At 46.6% G+C, this 18,158-nt stretch overlaps 1 protein-coding gene across 4 annotated transcripts in view; it reads right to left on the reverse strand.

The window, feature by feature from the left end:
• HTR2C (5-hydroxytryptamine receptor 2C) overlaps positions 1-18,158 on the reverse strand; it is a 74,639-nt gene that overhangs the window by 15,168 nt on the left and 41,313 nt on the right. The window contains exon 1 of one of the 4 annotated variants that reach the window (XM_087972289.1): positions 9,048-9,146. The exons of the other annotated variants lie outside the window; for them this stretch is intronic. The gene's annotated coding sequence lies outside the window, so the exon portion shown is untranslated. Of the gene's footprint in view, positions 1-9,047; positions 9,147-18,158 lie in introns of those variants that run through there. 4 annotated transcript variants of the gene reach the window in all.

Below are 18,158 nucleotides of genomic sequence, written 5' to 3' on the forward strand. Positions count from 1 at the left end.
TCATCCGTCTGTTCAGGAGTGGCAGGGCGGTCCAAAGGCTGCAGCTTTGGCAAAGGGCCCAGAAACAACAAGGCCTGTTTTGTTGATATCAACATTTATTTTGCCAAAGAACAGATGAAACTAAGCAGCCCATTTCCAGATGAAGCACTTCCTTGTTCTGGGAATTGCCAGACAGGCCCTCCCAGGTGTCCTGCATGGCTCACGAGGGACATGGTTCCCCCTTTTTGTTCACCATTGGGATGAGCCCCAGAAATGCTCTTCAGAGCCTCTTGGGTTTAGAAGCATGCAGGGAGATCCTTCCTGGATCGGGCCAAAGCGTCCTGATCCATCATCCTGGGTTCTGCTCTAAGCCAGCTGAGCACACAAAGGACCCGGAGGACAAACTCTTATCCAGAACTTCAGATGTCCCCAAAAATGGGAGTTTTCCCTGTGACACTTGGCCACCAAAAGTGCGACCAGCCATCGCCATCAAGGAACCTGGAGACCGTCGTTCTCCCCTTTGCCTCCAGAATGGTCTTTGTTGGCACCAACACGAGCAGAACTTCCTCTTGCCTGCTCCACAGTGTCTCCGCCTCATCTCGCCAAAGAGACCCGTTGACCTTCTTGTCCTCAAATGATTTCTCCTCAAAGCAGATGCCAGCGAGTTTCCACACACACGCTCCCCAGGACGCTTTGGTCAGCTCTCTGCTGCGTGGTCAGCCACGCCCTCCTCCTCCGAGCCTGGACTCTGTCACTCTATCCGGAGGTTCTAGGTTTTCAGGGAGTTGGGGGAACAGGAGGTGCCAGGCTGTTTTGCCAGGAGAAGGCAGGCCTGTTTCCAACTGGGCTCCATCCACCTTTCCACAGAGGTTCCTATAACCTGAGGGCATTTTGAAAGGAGGCCTCCCCAAGGCGAGATGTCATTCTGGGCCAAACCCCGGTTCCCCATCCTCCCCCAAGTTCAAAGGGCCTGGTCTCTCAAGCCACACAACTTGGCCTTCCGTAATGCCTGTTACAGGAGACCCTCGGTCCGCAGGCGGAGAGAGCGGGGATACTTCAAGTAGTAAATGCCCCACAGCCCTGAACCTTATTTTAACAGAATAACTAGGTTGGAAGGGACCTCAGAGGTCTAGTCTTCACGTTCAACTCTCTGCTTAAGCAAGAGGCCCTATAACTTTCCCGACCTCCTGGGATGGAGCGCACACAACTTCTGGAGGCATTCCACCCATTAATTGTTGTCACTCTCAGGAAATTTCTCCTTAGTTCCAGGTTTATTTCTATGGAGATTCTCAGTCCTCCAGGCCCTGGTTGTCCCAAAGGTGCTTCTTCAAAAGGCAACTGGATTTTATATTTCCTTGAAGACGTTTCGCTTCTCATCCAAGAAGCTTCTCCAGGTCTTGGTTGGATCTCTCTCTGATCACTTTCCATGCATTGCTTCTTGTCAGACTGTCATAGGTGCCCCTTTGCTTAGCCTCAGGCAGGTAAGTGCTTCTGCCAGCTGTGCTGACGGCCATTCTGCTCTCAGTCCAGATGTTTTGGAGTTCCGTTCCCACCAGGGCCTCCCTGGAGTTGGGCCCAAAGCTCTCCACCCTGTCTTAGCCCAGACAAATTGCCAACCGCAGGTAGCGCTGGCACACCAGGCTCTCCCACTCTGGGGTTGAGAGGGCAGGGAAGAGGGGCAGCCGGTGAAGGAGCAACTCCCCGTGCCAGCCTGGACCCCCAATCCTCAACCTTCTCCTTCTCCCCCTCCCCGATTCCTCTTGGCTTGCAGACTCCATCACCCTGCCAGGACAGGACAGCCAGACAACCACCCACCCATGGAAGCCGGCAAATCAGGTTGGCCAGGAACAATTCGCCCAATTACAAAAGCAAATCTCCCTCTTCATTAAACCCTTACGTGAGTTCAGTTGGTGACTAATTCCCCCAAATTTTAATCTATTCAAGAAACGACGTATTATTAGCAGGGGAATCACAAATTGGCAGGGAAATGCATTTACGGGGCCATTTCCTTTTAATTCAGGCATGAATTAAACAATGCATCGTTTTATTTATTTATTTATTTTTAAATGACAAATTCTATTATCCTGGAGGAAAAAAGGCTTTGGGGAAATTAAGGTCCAGTGATGGAACCTCCTCTTGACAATGTCAACAACGCGGCTGTGGAGATTTGTTTGCTTTTGACAGATGCTGTACGACACAAATTGGCAGAAAAATCAATCTTGGAGATAATTTGTGCTGGCTAAGAGAGAGGCAGGGAGCGAAGGGGCACTTTGGCCCTCATCCAGGGTAAAAACGTGCATCCCGAAGTTTCTGCAAAACTATGAGTGCTCCACAGGGAGAGCCGGGCAAAAGCCGTTGCGGCTGGAGAGGCACCTGGGGAATCCGTCAAGGTGCCATGTGGATGTGAGAAACCCAAAAGAAAAAAGACCCTCAAAAACAGCTCAGAGATTTTGGAATCCCACAATCCATTGCAGTATTTCTCAACCTCAGCAACTTCTGAGCTGCGTAGACTCCAGCTATCTAGAGAATTCTGGGAATTAAGGTCCACACAGCTTAATGTTAGGTTGTGGAACACTGATCTATCTATCTCTCAATATATCATCTATCTATCTATCTATCTATCTATCTATCTATCTATCTATCTATCTCTATCTATCCATCCATCCATCTCTCTCTCTCTCATCTATCTATCTCTATCTCTATCTATCTATCTATCTCTCAATATATCATCTATCTAGATAGATAGATAATCTATCTATCTCTCAATATAACATCTATCTATGTATCTCTCAATATATCATATATCTAGATAGATAGATAATCTATCTATCTATCTCTCAATATATCATCTATCTATCTATCCCTCAATATATCATCTATCTATCTATCCCTCAATATATCATCTATCTATCTATCCATCCATATCTATCTATCCTTCTTGGGGAAGCTGTTGGCCTTCCAGAAGGGGGTCGGGGGCAACTGGTACCCCCAGCCAGTATCCCTCGCAGCCAAACATGGATATGCTGGAGGCAGCATGAAAATCAGACCCCTGGCCTGCAAGGAGGGACCCCCAGAATGCCCGGATGGAATCCATCTGTCAGCTAAAAAGACTGGAGGCAACTATCTACTGCATAAACAATTACTCAGGGTAGCCATAAGCAAAACATTTATTACCTCTGGGGGAAATTTGTGGAGTTCTTTTATTTAGGAAATTTATTTCCCATCCAGTCCCTTTATGGGTTTGGGCGGCTTACAAAAATGTTGTGAAATCTTCAATACAAAGGACCACAAATGAAAAACAAACAGGAACAATAAAACTAAAGCTTTTTAGAGGCCTGGAAAAATAAACAAGCTTTTAACCCTAGCCCTAAACTCCACGAAAGAAGGCAGGGAAACCTACCCAACTCCATCAGCAGTTTATTCCACAAACGCCAAAGCAGCGTAGAAACCCGGTTTGTGGTTGCCGGGAGGCTCAACCGGACCAGAGGAGGTGGTCCCATCCGTAACAGAGACCCCCATTTATCCTCAGAGGCTGGCTTTACACAATATGCAAAGCTCTACGCTTTGCCTTCCTTTGATTTTGTGGCTCTGTGCCCCATGGTTTACAGAGTAGGATATGGGGGGAAACTCCAACAAATGATAGATTAAGCAACCAAGCATTCTTATGGGCTAGCCTAGAGGAGCCCAGCGTAACTGAGCAACTTTTCCTTTGAGGAAAAGACCTACAGCGTTTTTCTGATGAACTGAGATGCAGGTCACAGACTTTTTGGGACAAAAGGCACTAAGTTTCAGCAACTTTTTACTTGGAGGAAGGGAACGTAAAGACGTCTCCGGGATTTTAATTACAGAAGGATATTGCTTTGCTGCTGAACTCCACTCCAATTGCTCTTGGACATTTGCATGCATCTCATTAAGCTAATCAATTTGTTTATTGGTAGCAATCTACTGCCAGAGTGTTCAGTGGCGTTCCATGCAGTGCATTGAAACTCACACACCTCCCCTTTGGTCAGCCATTCGATGAAATTATATTTAAATTTTGGAAAGTCCACAAAAGAAAATTGAACCTAAAATGGGATTTTTATGTTTGCTCCCAGTTTTCCCATTGTACAAAATATGACGCAGCCACATCCCTCTCAACTAATCTGACTGCAGATGTTTGTTTGGATCTCAGGGCCTAATGAGGAGTGGCAGAGGACAGCAAAGGTCCACAGGAGAATGTGGGCTATTTTGAGCAAAAACAGTAACAAATATTCTTATTTAAATTTTAAACAGGTGAGGCAAGCCAAGCCAACTATAAATCATAAATAAGCTAGGCAAAGACAGGGAGAGTAATTAAAAGTCCAACACACTAGAAATAAAAAGAAAATAAAATGGCAATTAGGAAAAGAATGAGGGAATATGTAAATATGTAAATATACCATGAAGAAGATTGAGATGTAAGGATAAAAGATATTGAGTTATAGTAAGAGCAAGATGCAATGGTAAAGGAATAAGTAAATACATATATTGAAAAATGTGAGGAAATGCAAACGATGTCTTGATGTTGATAACAATGTATAAAGTTTTGTTTTATGTTTTTAAAATTTGGAAACAATAAAATTTATTTTTTAAAAAAATAAAAGACTAATGGAGTCTTTAATCAGAAAAAGATTGCTGCAGTTGGTATCCGAGAGGGGAGGGGATGAATGCGAGGCAGCCCGACCTAAGACAGCATCAAGGCTAGGAAGCCATTCCTCTCCTTCAGAAGAGCAAGAGGTCCACCCTGGAATGACCACCTAGGAGATGATGAACTGAATTTCCTCTCTCCCAAGATATTGTCTGGCTTGAAAGGAAAACCAGGTTTCTGAGCAGACAGAGGCCAAAATGCAGGTTTCCCAGAGTTTCCGAGAACCCAGGTGCCCAAGAAAGGGTGTCTCTTGAGACTCCTTGAACTTGGAAAATTATTGGACACTTGCTCTAATCTGATGTCCTGCCACACAAGTCATTTTCAGAAGATCAAGTCTCCACCAAGTAACAGGAGCTTCTGGAAGACAACATTTCCCATCTCCCTAGATTCTGGGGATTAGGTGAGATTGAGGTCTCTTAATGTCGACCAAGTTTTGTTGATTTATTTTAGAGCGTACAAGAACCTGGTGACCGATATGTCAGCATCTCAGCACGTTCTCATGGTGCAATAAAAGACACAAATGATATACTGATTTGAAGGGAGAGAGAGAGAGAGAGAGAGAGGGAGAGAGGGGGAGAGGGAGGGAGAGAGAGGGAGGGAGGGAGGGAGGGAGGGAGGGAGGGAGGGAGGAGAGAGACTTACACAGGCATATTTGTTATGAAAATGAATCTATGGTCAAGCCAAGGGAAACACACCATATTCTATTCTATTCTTTGGACTTTCCACCCTGTTGAAGAGCCCTCTGAGACAAAGAACAAAGCAACCTATGTTGTGCCTTACAACATAGTTACAATGTTCACCCATTGCCTTTCAAGCCAGCATGAGTCCAGGATAGTTAGTGGGTAGGCTGCCTATGAATTATCTGGGCAAACTGGCCAAGATGCCCAAAGGATGTCCAAGAAAATCCTGCTTCACCATCTGGCTAGCTGCAACTCAGCTCTTCCTCTCCATTGGAATCTGGCATGGTGAACATCTCCAGATGTCGGCATGAGCTAAGCAAAACCCAGCAAAGGATTCTCAGAGAGAGGAGAGAACAGGGCAGGTTGAAGACCCAGCGCTGCTGGCATCCCCTTCCAAGTGACTCAGCTCCGCAGAAAAGTGGAAATTGTGTTACTGCTGATCAGCAGCAATCAGTAGGAATCAAGATCGAGTTTTTGATTTTTATCTCTGAGTTGTTCAGGTGTTTTTTTTTAAGGTTGTTCACTTTTTTCAGTATACTTTTATTCTTTCTTTGATAATTACTGATTGTTTTAGCTTTTAAAAAGATCGGCTATCTATTTTGACCGTGGATGCTTTTTATAGAAAAGGAAGCAAGGAACAAGCTGAATTTCAATAAATAGTCTGCAGGATGACAAAGTTAAATCAAAGAAGTTTCATATGCATCACATTGTGACTGTATCAGCCATTATATAAAATATACCCATCTCTTTTAAAATAAAGACAAAGCAGGCCTGAGCCATTTGCTGTCTGTTTAGCCCTGGGAATTTGGACCATGCTCAGCCATAAATCCCTTCCCAAACCCTACATTCATCAAAAGACAAGTTGAAATACCGTGCTCTGAAAGCCATTTATGACGCCTCATATTTAAAAACACACATTTTAAAGGGGGAATTGCATAACTCTTTGTGAATCCAGAGTCATACAGCAAAATCCAGACGGTGATCATTCTATGTCATTCCACAATTTATGGTAGGTGGAGCAAAGTAACTCACAGCAGACTTTACAATGACTTCAAACATCCCAGAACATCTCAGGGGCTCCTAGCTGTGATTCTGAGCCAGGAGGCAAAATTTCATTCCCAAATGACTCTCAAGAAAGGTTTCCTTAGTGGAAAAGAGGAGCCAAGTGCCTAGTTCTCAACGTTATTCCTCAAAAGCGAGTCTCTTGTATGAATTCCTGCTTTGATGGCTTTCTCAAGTCATCAGCCCAGTGATGTCATCATCTCTACCCTGTCCTTAATCCATTTTGAGAAGCAAATTCCACAAACCCTTACATTAACATCAACTGCATCTGTTCCATGAGCTTAATTAAGAGTCCTTTTCCAGAGAAAGATGGGTGGCTTATAAATTTAATAAATAAATAAAATGTTCAAATGAAAATGAAATTGTGTTTGTGTGTGTCCCAATAGGGCTGAATAGGAAAACAGCCACAGAATGACAAATGAGAGGCTACCCATTGCTTATGTTGGTTTTAATTCACTCTTGCTGGCAGAGGTGAAGCCTTCAGATGGATTGTCAGCTCTCCGGAGAAGCCATGTGCAGAGCCCTCAGGACAGGCTGCCAAAGGATTGGGGCACAAAGGAAGCATTTGGTGGGGAAACGGAAGGGATCGGCCTGGCTTTGCAAAATGAACTCATCTGGTGCCTGTCTTTATGTTCTCTTGGTCATATCTCTCTCTCCACAAAAACCTTGCATTGATGCTCCATCCTTCAAGCTGCCCAGTTTTGCTTGAATGGAGTCAGGAAGTGAGGCTGGACTTGGTAGGGGAGGGATCCATGCAGATGAAATGGCCCCCTCCCCTTCCCCTTCCCAGGGACCCTCGTGCTCCTTGGAGAGTTTCAGAGATGTTTTCCAATCAGGCCTGAAGCTGGTTGGATTCCGGTTCTCAACACAGCCAGGCAGGATGTGGATAATTAGAATCTTCCCCGTGGAGGCTGGTTGGAGAACCAGGAAGACAAAGAGCCCCAAGCTCAGGAATGGGAAAGAGACGGATGTACGTTCTTTCATGAGTGCAACCTCTATTGAGGCAGATTGCACCTCTCTAACGCAACACTTAATAAGCTAATGTAACTCCTGGCTGAACTCCAGGAATATCTAGGATCTCAGAAAGGATTTAACGGGGGGTGGGGGGAATAGCACACTGGTAGGTCACAAAATGAGCACTGGTGCATGTCGCATCATCTTATTTTGTGCCTGATAAAAGCCTTTTTGGTATTTGGCCCCTGGAATAGCTCTCACTCGTCTAAAGAACGTCTAATAAGCAGTTGCTATTCATCTTTAAGGAAGGATGAGTTTTGCCTGAAAACAAGAACTGGGCCAGGAATACATAATGGAGTCAACCAAGAGAGCTTCCTCACAAAATCTCTCTATAACCAACTGAAGACCAGGAAACAAGGCAGGCTGCAGATGGGGGTCATTATTCCCATTATTCAATCCAGTGGGATCTCCTTAGGGAAAGGAAGACTCGGCTGCTAACCCTTTCCTAGAATTCTTCAAAAGGACCATACTGGTTGGGGAATTCCAGATGCTGATGTCCCCACCTCTGCAGTTGATCAAATTGGGGAGCCTGGAGCAGGACACCTTGACTGGTTCTTACAAGTATTTCACCTCCTTTAAGACCTTGGAGGCAGAGTCAATCTATTGGTCAGTACTTCGTTGCCCATCTGGCTGTGGAGCATCTTCCTTGAGTGAAGCTATGCCTGGGCATTGCTCAAGATTGAGGTTCTGATGACAGCCCCCAAAGCCCAGAGCAGGACAGTCAAAGCTCCTACAGTGGCAAATGATGTCTTATCCTGGTCAGCAAATCTCTTGCTGGACAGCTCCTCTGGAGCTTTGACCACTGAACTGCTGGACAGCTCCCCAAAAATAATTGGGGAGTCTCCTTCCGCCTCTCCCAAAGGCATCCAGGCTACAATCTCATCCCAGAAGAACTGCAAAAACTGCACCCTTGTTTGCTCTAGTTTTATTGGGCCAAACGAAGTTATTTCCAACCATAGGTTAAGAATTCCTGCTTCTCCATGGACCAACATGGTTGCCCTTGCTTTCAAAAAAGTTCTGCATTCCACATCCAGGGTGGTTTCTACACAATTTTTACCCCGTGATGGTTCAGCTCCATCGTGATACCACACAACCAGGCATAATGGTCTTGGAGATGGAGCCGCCTTCCATGGGAAGGGCCCTTCGGTTGCTTCTTTCAAAGAGGAAGGATGAACAATGAAATAGGAAGCTCATTTTTACTACTCTTTAGCCTCAATACCCAGATCCCTCCTAAGGGAGCATCGTTCGCAGAGGATGAATTAAAAGCATGTGTTTATTCCCCCGTGGTTAGGACAGGCCACTGATTCTGGAATGGCTCCAGGCTGGAATCCACCCTCGATCAGCGTCCACTCCTCCTTCTCCCATGGGACTCCTCTTGTTGCTCCTCTGCCAGAGCAAAGCACCCCCCCCCCGGGCTCCAGAGACAGTGACATTGCCTGGGTGTTCATTAGCATTCAGGACGGTCCCTTCACACGCCTCCCCCGAGGAGGTTCAGCCGGGCAGCGATTTCTCACTCCAGCCAGAGGGAAGGTTGAGGAAGGAGTCCTGACTTGGATGGCAGAGCAGAAGAAGGCGAGAGGACAGGTGCGAGGCCCCAGCTGGCTCAAAGGGCAAGGAGGCCATGGCAGGCGATGCATCAGACTCACCTAATCAAACCTTATTCTCCCACTTTCACCATTCAGATCTGTTGGAATGCAGTTCCCACAATCCAGCAGCTCTTTTGAGAGTTTTAATCTAAAGGTTACTATTCAGGAAATGAAATAAACTCATCAACAGCCCTACAGACCGAACAATGGTTGCTGTCATCTTTGACATCATCCATCTTCACATTTTCATTCGATTAATGTTTGTCAAGGAGGAGTGAACCACACAGAGAGTCCAGATTCCTGTTTTACTGATTCAGAATCATCTAAAGAGCTCTCAAAAAAAAAAGATAATACGTCTTGGAAAGCCCACGTTTGACTCTGGCTAGAAGGGTGATTAAATATAACAAGAGAAAACGCAGGAGGGGGTTTAGTCCCCTCACTCCTTAATGGATGTTGTGCACTGAATAAGACTGAGCTGAGATATATTCTGGCTAGTGAGATTATTTTTCTTAATTTTTCCTTTTTTCAAATGAGACAATATCCGCCCTAGACATTCAGGAGACCACTCAACTTTTCACTGCCAAGGGAGTGAACTTGGGGAAGGCGGCTTTTACCCCTTGCCCATAGTAATCATCCATTTTGGGACTGGGGAGAGCTGGTGTCCAGGAGAAGCCGCAGTGACATCATCTCGGTGTGTCATGATGTCATTGCACAAACGATGATGTCATTCGGAGGAGACTGCCGGTTCCCGGCTCCTCCTGTTTCTCCTTCCACCCACCTGCTCGCTGTCTCATAGCTCTCCTCCCGAAAATGATCCCTACAAATTATTTTCCATGAAATGAATTTGCTGGGAAGCAGCTTTAAAGTGCTCCCGAAAGCAATTTACCTAAGATAATTTTCAATCTCCAGTCCAACTGTGAAGACGGAGGGAAAGGAAAGATTAAAAATAAAAACCAGCTTTTCTAAAATCCCATGTAGCTCATGTACAACGGAGTGGTCTTTATCTCTGCAGACAGCTGTGTTGACAGGCGAAAAGGAGGGTCTGCATCCCAAATTTACAGCTGGTCGGTTTCAAGTTCAAGCTAATTTAGCTTTCTGAGCTGGACTCTACTTACACAGAAAATTGTCCAGGAATTCGCCTGCGACATTTTGGAGAGAGTACCAAAATCCCTCCGGTTGGTTAGCCAGCTCTAGCAAATACAGACAGGGGGTTTGAGAGTATCTTAGCAGCTTTCCCTGGGATTTTGGGATCCTGTGCTATTTTTAAATCCTTGGGTGGGACTTTATTTTTGATATACCCCTTTGGCTGTTTTAAATAGAAAAGTGAGAACAGAAATATTTCCATAATGTTATTATTACCAACTTCCAATATTTCACAGTTGAAAGAGAAATGTAGGTAATGATAACAAACATTCCCTCCAGCTGCCTCTCTTTTAAAAATAAACATAATTAACTTTTTTTAAAAAGTGTGTTTATGATGAATCTAGTTGGGAATCTGCTTAGATGCAGCTGGGAAACAACTGAGCAACTTAGCTGTCATCTATGTCAGTGTTTTTGCTCAACCTTTTGCCACCTTTAAATTACATGGACTTCAACTCCCAGAATTCTCCAGCCAGCGTGGAGAAGTTGGTTGGGGAATGCTGGGAGCTGAAATCCATACATCTGAAAGTGCCCAAGACTGAGAAACTCTGCACTATCCAGAAAGCACTACTATTCAGTGGTGGGAGTCAAACTTTTTTGGCTACCGGTTCTGTGGGCGTCGCTTGGTGGGCGTGGCAGGGGAAGGAGACTGCGAAATCTCCAGTCAGAGGTGGGATTTGCCGGTTCTCCGAACTACTCAAAATTTCCGCTACTGGTTCTCCAGAACCGGCACAACCCGCTGAATCCCACCTCTGCTACTATTAGGATATAGCCAACAAGAAAGAGACTAATTTGATGTTTGAAGAATTATTATCTATTATCATCTGCCAATGAGAAGCTAGCCCTGAGCCTTCGTCATCAGCCCCATGGTGGGGGGTGGGTGGGGGGAGAGATAAGCAAAGAATGTTCTGGAATCTACAAAAGCAACATTGGCCAAGAACTGATATTCTTATACCAAGTACATTTATCACCACAAGTCCAGAATTCCCAATATATTGCTACTCCTCTTTCCAAGATTAACAAATGGCCTCCTGATTGATCACTTGCTGTTTCCTTTGGCAGCCCATAAAGCATCATTGATAAAGGTTCTCCCTCAAGGTTTCAAGACAATATTGCTTTTGCAGCTCTCACTTTTGATAATTAATCTTCATTTCTGTCTCCTGCTGGGGCTGCGCTGCACCAGCAAGCTGCATATGCTAATTCTCCCCCACTCACATGGAGGCTGGGGGGGGCAGGGGGCGGGGGGGGGCTCTTGCTACCGAAAAAAGACACGGATTCATTTGTGGAATGTCTCCAAGGGTCATCTGAGCTCCATCTGACCAAATGCTCAGCCCCTGCAACCTCATCCTCAACTTCCTCATCATGAAGTCAAGGAGAATCGGAGCTGCTTAAATTGTTAATCTCAGCGATTGAAACCTTGGTACAAAAAAAAAAAAAATCCTCCTACAGCTTCATCTTCTACTCCAGTCTCATAAGTGGAGAGAAAATGGGTCACTCACCCAACAGGTTGCCGGTTCCTTATGCTGTGTCATGTTCACAGAAGTTCACGGGTGCATCGCTTCCATTTAGAGGAGGATGTGTGAACATAATTCCTCTCAAATATGCATTTATAAAAGCATCTGAAGGGACCAGACCTCCTGCGCCTTTCAGAGATATTTCCTTAGCTAAATGGAGAAGGAACCACAGGTGGGGGGGAAAAAAAGCCCCCCCCTCTGTCTCTCAGCTTAGCTTCCTGGGCCAGAAAGAACCGGGGGGGGGGGTGACAGCCCAGCCCCTATCAGAGAGTTGAGGTCAAAACACAACAGGCTGGACATTTGGAGAACAAAACGTTTGGAGAAGGAAGCCATTCCAGAGGCCCTTTTCCCTGACCCCACCCTGGTTTTGCAGGGATGGGAGAGAGATCGTGTGATCACCCAGAGTAGATCTTCAGATCAAGGGAAGAAGATCCAGGATCCCTGGTCCACTGGGTCTGTTCTCCTCCTGATCTGGATCATCACCCAGTCACCGCAGAGTTTATCGTTTCCTTCCAAAGAAATTGGCTGCTCCGTCTAGTCGCTCTCTTAATAAATTTCTAACGCTTATGGCATCCTGCTGCTAAAAATTAACCTCTGGCCTCAAGTGAGCTTCTACATGAATTCAGATAAGGATCACCTGCATAAAAACGAGATGTTCTCTGCTCCCAGTTATTAGTCATGCATGAAGAGAAAAAATCTGCCTCTTCCACTTCTGGGAGATTTTTTTTTATTTTTATTTTATTTGGTTTGTCAATCGCTTACAAGATAATAGGTATAAGTAAAAACATAGTTATGAATACATAGATACATATAAGAAAAATAAAAGAAACAATAGGACAGGGATGGTAGGCACGTAGGTGCGCTTATGCACACCCCCTGCAGACCTCTTAGGAAAGGGGTGAGGTCAATAGTAGACAATCTAAGGTTAAAGTTTTTGGGGTTTGGGGAAGAAACCACAGAGTCGGGTAGAGTATTCCAGACATTGACCACTCTGGTGCTGAAGTCATATTTCCTGCAATCAAGTTTGGTGCGATTAACTCTGAGTTTGTATCTATTGTTTGCTCTTGTATTGTTATGGTTGAAGCTGAAGTATTCATTGACAGGTAGGACATTGCAATGTATGATTTTATATACTATACTTAGATCAGACCGAAGACGGCGTAATTCAAGGTTTTCTAGGTTTAGAATTTCAAGTCTGGTGGCATAAGGGATTCTACAACAAGTAGAGGAGTGGAGAACTCTTCTTGTGAAATATTTCTGGACTTTCTCAACTGTGTTAATATCAGATACGTAATGATTTGGAGAAAATGTATGATGGAAGGAGAGGCCACATTTGAAGGTTTCTTACAGCTGGAGATTACTGGGGGACAAGGTGGAAAGGTTACCCCGGGGAGAGCTGGGAGGTGGATCTTGCTTTGATTCCAGGTTGTTCTCCTCCAACCCACGTGAAGGTGGCAAGTCCACCAGGACCTGATCGCTCATCACCGCTGCACCCCAACATCTGCTGTTGGTCACCCCACCTCTCTGTATGAGAGGAGGCCCTCATACAAGGGGTGGAGAAACATACCAAAGATGGGTAGAGGACACTGAAAGGGCAGTAAGTGGACCTCCACCTCACGGGTAGTTTGTGACTCAGGTCTCCTTCCTTCTCCTCCTCTGGTGTTCTGACCCAAACCCTTTTCCCATGAAACAAACATGAACCAAAGGGAACAGAAACCTTTTAATGATTCTTACGAATCCCCGGTTAAAAGGCTGCTGCAAACTAATTAACTGTGATAAGCACCAGCCTCACCAAAACTGTGCGAGGCTGTCAAGAATCACAGATAAGAAATATTTCACAACACAGGAGTCTTCAAATACCAACTAAGATACTGCAATGTCCACGAGGCTGAGCTTCAAAACGTCTTTGCTTTCTGCAAAGAATATTCATTCACAGCTGGCTTTTATCTTTTTGAAGGAGGGGCCATTACCTTGCAGCCTTACTCTCGAGTCGCCCATGCTGCTGCAGCTGCTCTTTCCTATGAGCAACCCTGCACGCACACGCACTTGGCACAGGCTCCTTGGGGGCCTCTTCATCACTGCTGACATCCCCCACAATCTCTGAAGGCAGCAGTCCACTCCTTGATGGTCCTGGCCCCTCATATGAGTCCTTGCTCTCCTCAGCTGTCCACACCTGCTGCCGGCTAACCACAACATCTGGTCCTGATGGCTCTCCTTCTCCTTTGTTCCTCAAAATGGAGGTTTGGGGGATTACTCAGACCCCAAACCAGAGGTGGATATTCAGCAGGTTCCGACCAGTTCTGGAGAACCAGTAGCGGAAATTTTGAGTAGTTCGAAGAACCAGCCAATCCCACCTCTGACTGGAGATATTGCAGTCTCTTTCCTCTGCCACACCCTGTCAGCCTTCAAGACTTTCTCCCTTTGCTTTGCATCTTTCGGCTGTCATAAGTAACGGGGGGAGGAAGGGGGAATAGTTATGGGAAGTGAGCTGGAGGTATAAGCTGGGGGGGTGCATTCTTGCTTAGGTTTCTATCCTATGCTATGCGCAGCTGCAACCCTTTATCAAACTATGTCAAGGTCAACGGACAGAAGCCTCATCACCCCCTGGAGATGCCCACATGATGATCTACACAACTTTTAATTGGAGGAGCCAATTGAACTATTGGGGGTGGGAACGTGGCCATTACTTTGTATAGGTGATTTACGCACCCATTTTCTCAGATTCAGAATTCTTTTGTTGCTACCACTTGATTTCCAGTAAAAGATACCTTTTCTCTGATTAAAGGAGTCTAAGTGTTTCTTTCTTGGATTTTGAATGGAGCCCCAGCCGACACACCCACCAAGCCACGCCCACAGAACCGGTAGTAAAAAAAAAATTGAATCCCCCCACTGCCCCAAAGGCCCATGTTATGCCTCTGGGAGAGCGGGCACTGAGCATCCCCGACTGGCAGCTCTTGGCTTCCCTGCGAGGAATCCGTAGCGTGGCCCTCGCTTTACCATCTCTACGGTGGGGCCGAAGAACCATCCCCACCTCTAGAAAGAAGGGGGACCAGGAGGCAGGCAGAGAATTCCATGCCCAGATGGTAGCAAAATGCGTCAGGGCTGACATGAGGCTGACAGGCAAAGCGGCACTCGCATCCTGCTAGAAGACGGGAGATGCATGCCAACGAATGCAAAGGAATGTACCACGGGGCGGGGGGGGGAGAGGCATCCAGGCCACAGGAGAGGTCGGACTTTGGTGGACGTGCCCCCTTCATGAGAGAATCCCCCCCATAACAAGATGGAGCCCGGAGCGATGGAGTGGAGGGTTGGGGAGTTACCCGTCCCTGCTACGGAAACAAAGATATTATTCTAAAGCTTTTCTTCCCTGGATGATTCTTTCACATCCCACTGATTGCTTTGGTTTCTGCAGCTACAAGTCGCAGCAAATGATTAATCACCAACTAGTTTTTTTTCTGCATGGAGAGATCCCACTTTCTCCTTCCATCTCCCCGGGCATTAATATTCATCCCAGCCCCCGAAGGTTTCCCTCTTCCCATTCAGCTCGGCTGACTTGCAAGTCACGGATGGGAGACAGCCAGCTGTTTACCTAGGGTGAAGAAATGGGACAGGGGAAGGAAGGAAGGAAGGAAGGAAGGAAGGAAGGAAGGAAGGAAGGAAGGAAGGAAGGAAGGAAGGAAGGAAGGAAGGAAGGAAGGAAGGAAGGAAGGAAGGAAGGAAGGAATGGAGCTTCAGACCTACAATAGCCTGGCTACCACCTGGGCTGCCGCTGTGGATGCTGCTTTTCCATCTGTTTTTCACACTGTTTGTGCAGAGCAGGATCCCCGCATACACACAAACGCACAGCAGCAGCAAGAAGGGTTCAGGAAGGGCTACCAGGAAAAACTGAAGAGAAGGAAACTGAATAACCTCTCCTGCTGTCTTGTGAAAGCCAAATCGGGAACTCGCTGTGATCCCTGAAGAATTAAGTGGGTGTAGAGAGAACCCAAGCCAGAAAAGAGGAAGGGGAAAGAGGCTGCATAAAACATGGGGAGGGGTCCTCCTGGCCCAAAGGAGACAAAACTAGGGTGGGAGTGGCACCACTGAGAGCCCCAGGGCAGTGCCAACCGCTCTCACCAAGCGTGCCTCCCTTTCTTCTGCATTTCCTTGAGTGTGGAGGACCAGATTCTAAGGAAAAAAGGAGGTTTCGTTTGCCTCCCCGCTTTAAGCTCTCAAACTAGCCCCCCTGCCCTGCAGACCCCCCCATCTGCTCTTCCTGCAGTGCCTGCAATCCAGGAGAAGGAGCCCCCTGCCCCAAAAGCCCTGGGGGGGGGGTGTCAGGGGTGGCCAGGCAGGATTCCTGGAGCCAGCAGGGATTACCTTTGGTGTGGCAATTGCTCTGATTGAATCTCAGAACGGGATTAAGTGTTTAATCTGAATAATCAAATCGGCTGCTTTGGAATCGATTGGGGAAATTGAATCAGCCTGGCTTGCCACCCTGAATCAAAGCGTCAAATCTAATCGGCTGAGCTTTCTGAATTAAATCTGAACCATCAAATCAGATCCAATCAACAGCTGGAATTGGATCAGCGCTGATCTGCATCTCCCTAGCCCGGCAGGCCGGAGGATCCTTCCTCTCCCAGGTGAATTGCACGTCGCTCAAAATCATGATTTGCTGTGATTTGATAACCAGCCGGGGTCTCCTTTGGCACAGAAACCTGCTTGCTAATCCCCTGGCCCGGGACCCCAAACCCAACATCTCCAGACCTTAAGGGGTGATCCTGTGTCCTGTGTGAGATCTATTCTTTCAGGAAACTCTGTGAAGGAATCTCAGGCCTTGAGGAAGAAGGCAGGTTCTCTCGGCTGGACGAAGGGAATCTACCGGAGGTTCTTCTGCTACCTCCAGAGCTTTTCTCTCCTCCAGCTGAGCCAAGATTATTCCATCCGCCTGCCCCACATTCAGCCCCACTTTCACTGGTCGCCCAGGAGGAGCCCAAGGAAGGAGCTCCCTTGGCTCTTTCTGAACCATTCATCCTCCGGTCCGACTTCAGCAGAAGTCAACAAGCATCACAGGCCAGACCTGTGAAGGCCGAGCTCAGGGCAGGGGTGGGATTCAGATTTTTTAACAACTGGCTTAGTTGGTGGGCGTGGCTTGGTGGTCATGTGACTGGCTGGGTGTGGCCAGCTCAATATCACTCACATTGAGGCACGTATCTCCTCACCTGGCCTCTCATGACTGTGGGGATGCTGCAACAGTCGTAAGTGTGAAAAATGGTCATGTCACTTTTTTCAGTGCCATTGTAACTTTGAACGGTCCCTCCACACAAGCAAAATACCAGCAAAGAAGGGAAACAAACTCCAGAGAGGTTCCTGAGACAGGAAGTCTAGTCCTGCCAAGAATGTAATAAGGATAAACGGAGAGGCAGTTTCTGTAAGCAACACCAGAATGTTTCCTTCCTGCCTTCCTTACAGGATTAGCCCAGTAATTTCTTCTGACAACCGGTTCTCCAAACTGCTTAGAATGTTAACAACCGGTTCTAGCAAATAGGTGCGAACCTGTAGAATCCCACCCCTGGCTCAGAGGTCACCAAACTTGGCCACTTTAAGACTTGTGGACCTCATAGTTCATAATAAACAATAATAAATAAAAATTGCCAAGTATTCCTTGTCTCTTGTAGATAACATATTAATTAATAAGTAACACATGTTACTCTACTATTACTATTGGATTATAACTGCATTATTTAATCAATAGAACCTTCACAGTGTTTATGTATTAGAGGAGAAGCTTGAAACTCCCAGAATTCTCCAGCCAGCTATGCCTGCTTTTTCTCAATCTCCTAAAGTGGAGAGAGATTGCAGCGGAAGGGATCACAAGAGATCACAGCTCTGCTGGCTGGAGAATTCTGGGAGTTGAAGTCCACAAGCCTTAAAGTGGCCAAGTTTGGAAACCTCTGGCCTAGCTGAATAAACCAATTTGCTTAATTAAATTCCACCACTCGGGCTCTGAATGGGAGGGCCTGAGAAATTAAAACAGAGGCTAAAGAAGCAAATGTGCCAGCACGATATCCTTTCATTTCGACAAACGGCTGCCCTTCGAGGGCCTCTTTTCCCTTTAGTGCCTGAATTTGCATTGCAGTTCCACTTAAGGAAATCACCTGAAGGGAATTTCGTTTGGCTTTGGAAGGCGCCACGCAAATGGCCACCACCGCGTTTGCCTCTTTCGCTAAAGCTCTTAGGCGGAGACTTCTGGGTGGAGGCACCACGCAGCAGGCAGAAGAGGGCGAACTCTCTCTGCAACAAAGATGGGAAGCAGATCTTGCTCCAGGTGGCTTGTGGAGGGTCTTCAGGAGTGGGCAGGTAGAGAGGGAGGAGGTAGGAAGGTCTGCCAGGGAAGGAGAGGGCCCTGGGATTGCTCACTTGCAAAGGGAGGAAGCCACTGGACCCAATGGAGAAGATCCCAGAAGACCACAAAGGGCTGTGCAAAATCCAGGTGGCTCGTCTTGAGGCTGATGCAGTCAAATCATTTCAGGAAGCA

The sequence above is a fragment of the Notechis scutatus genome, chromosome 10 (genome assembly GCF_049901735.1).
Source record: "Notechis scutatus isolate UNSWTSFEM ecotype Mainland chromosome 10, rNotScu1.2, whole genome shotgun sequence".
NCBI lineage: Eukaryota > Metazoa > Chordata > Lepidosauria > Squamata > Elapidae > Notechis > Notechis scutatus.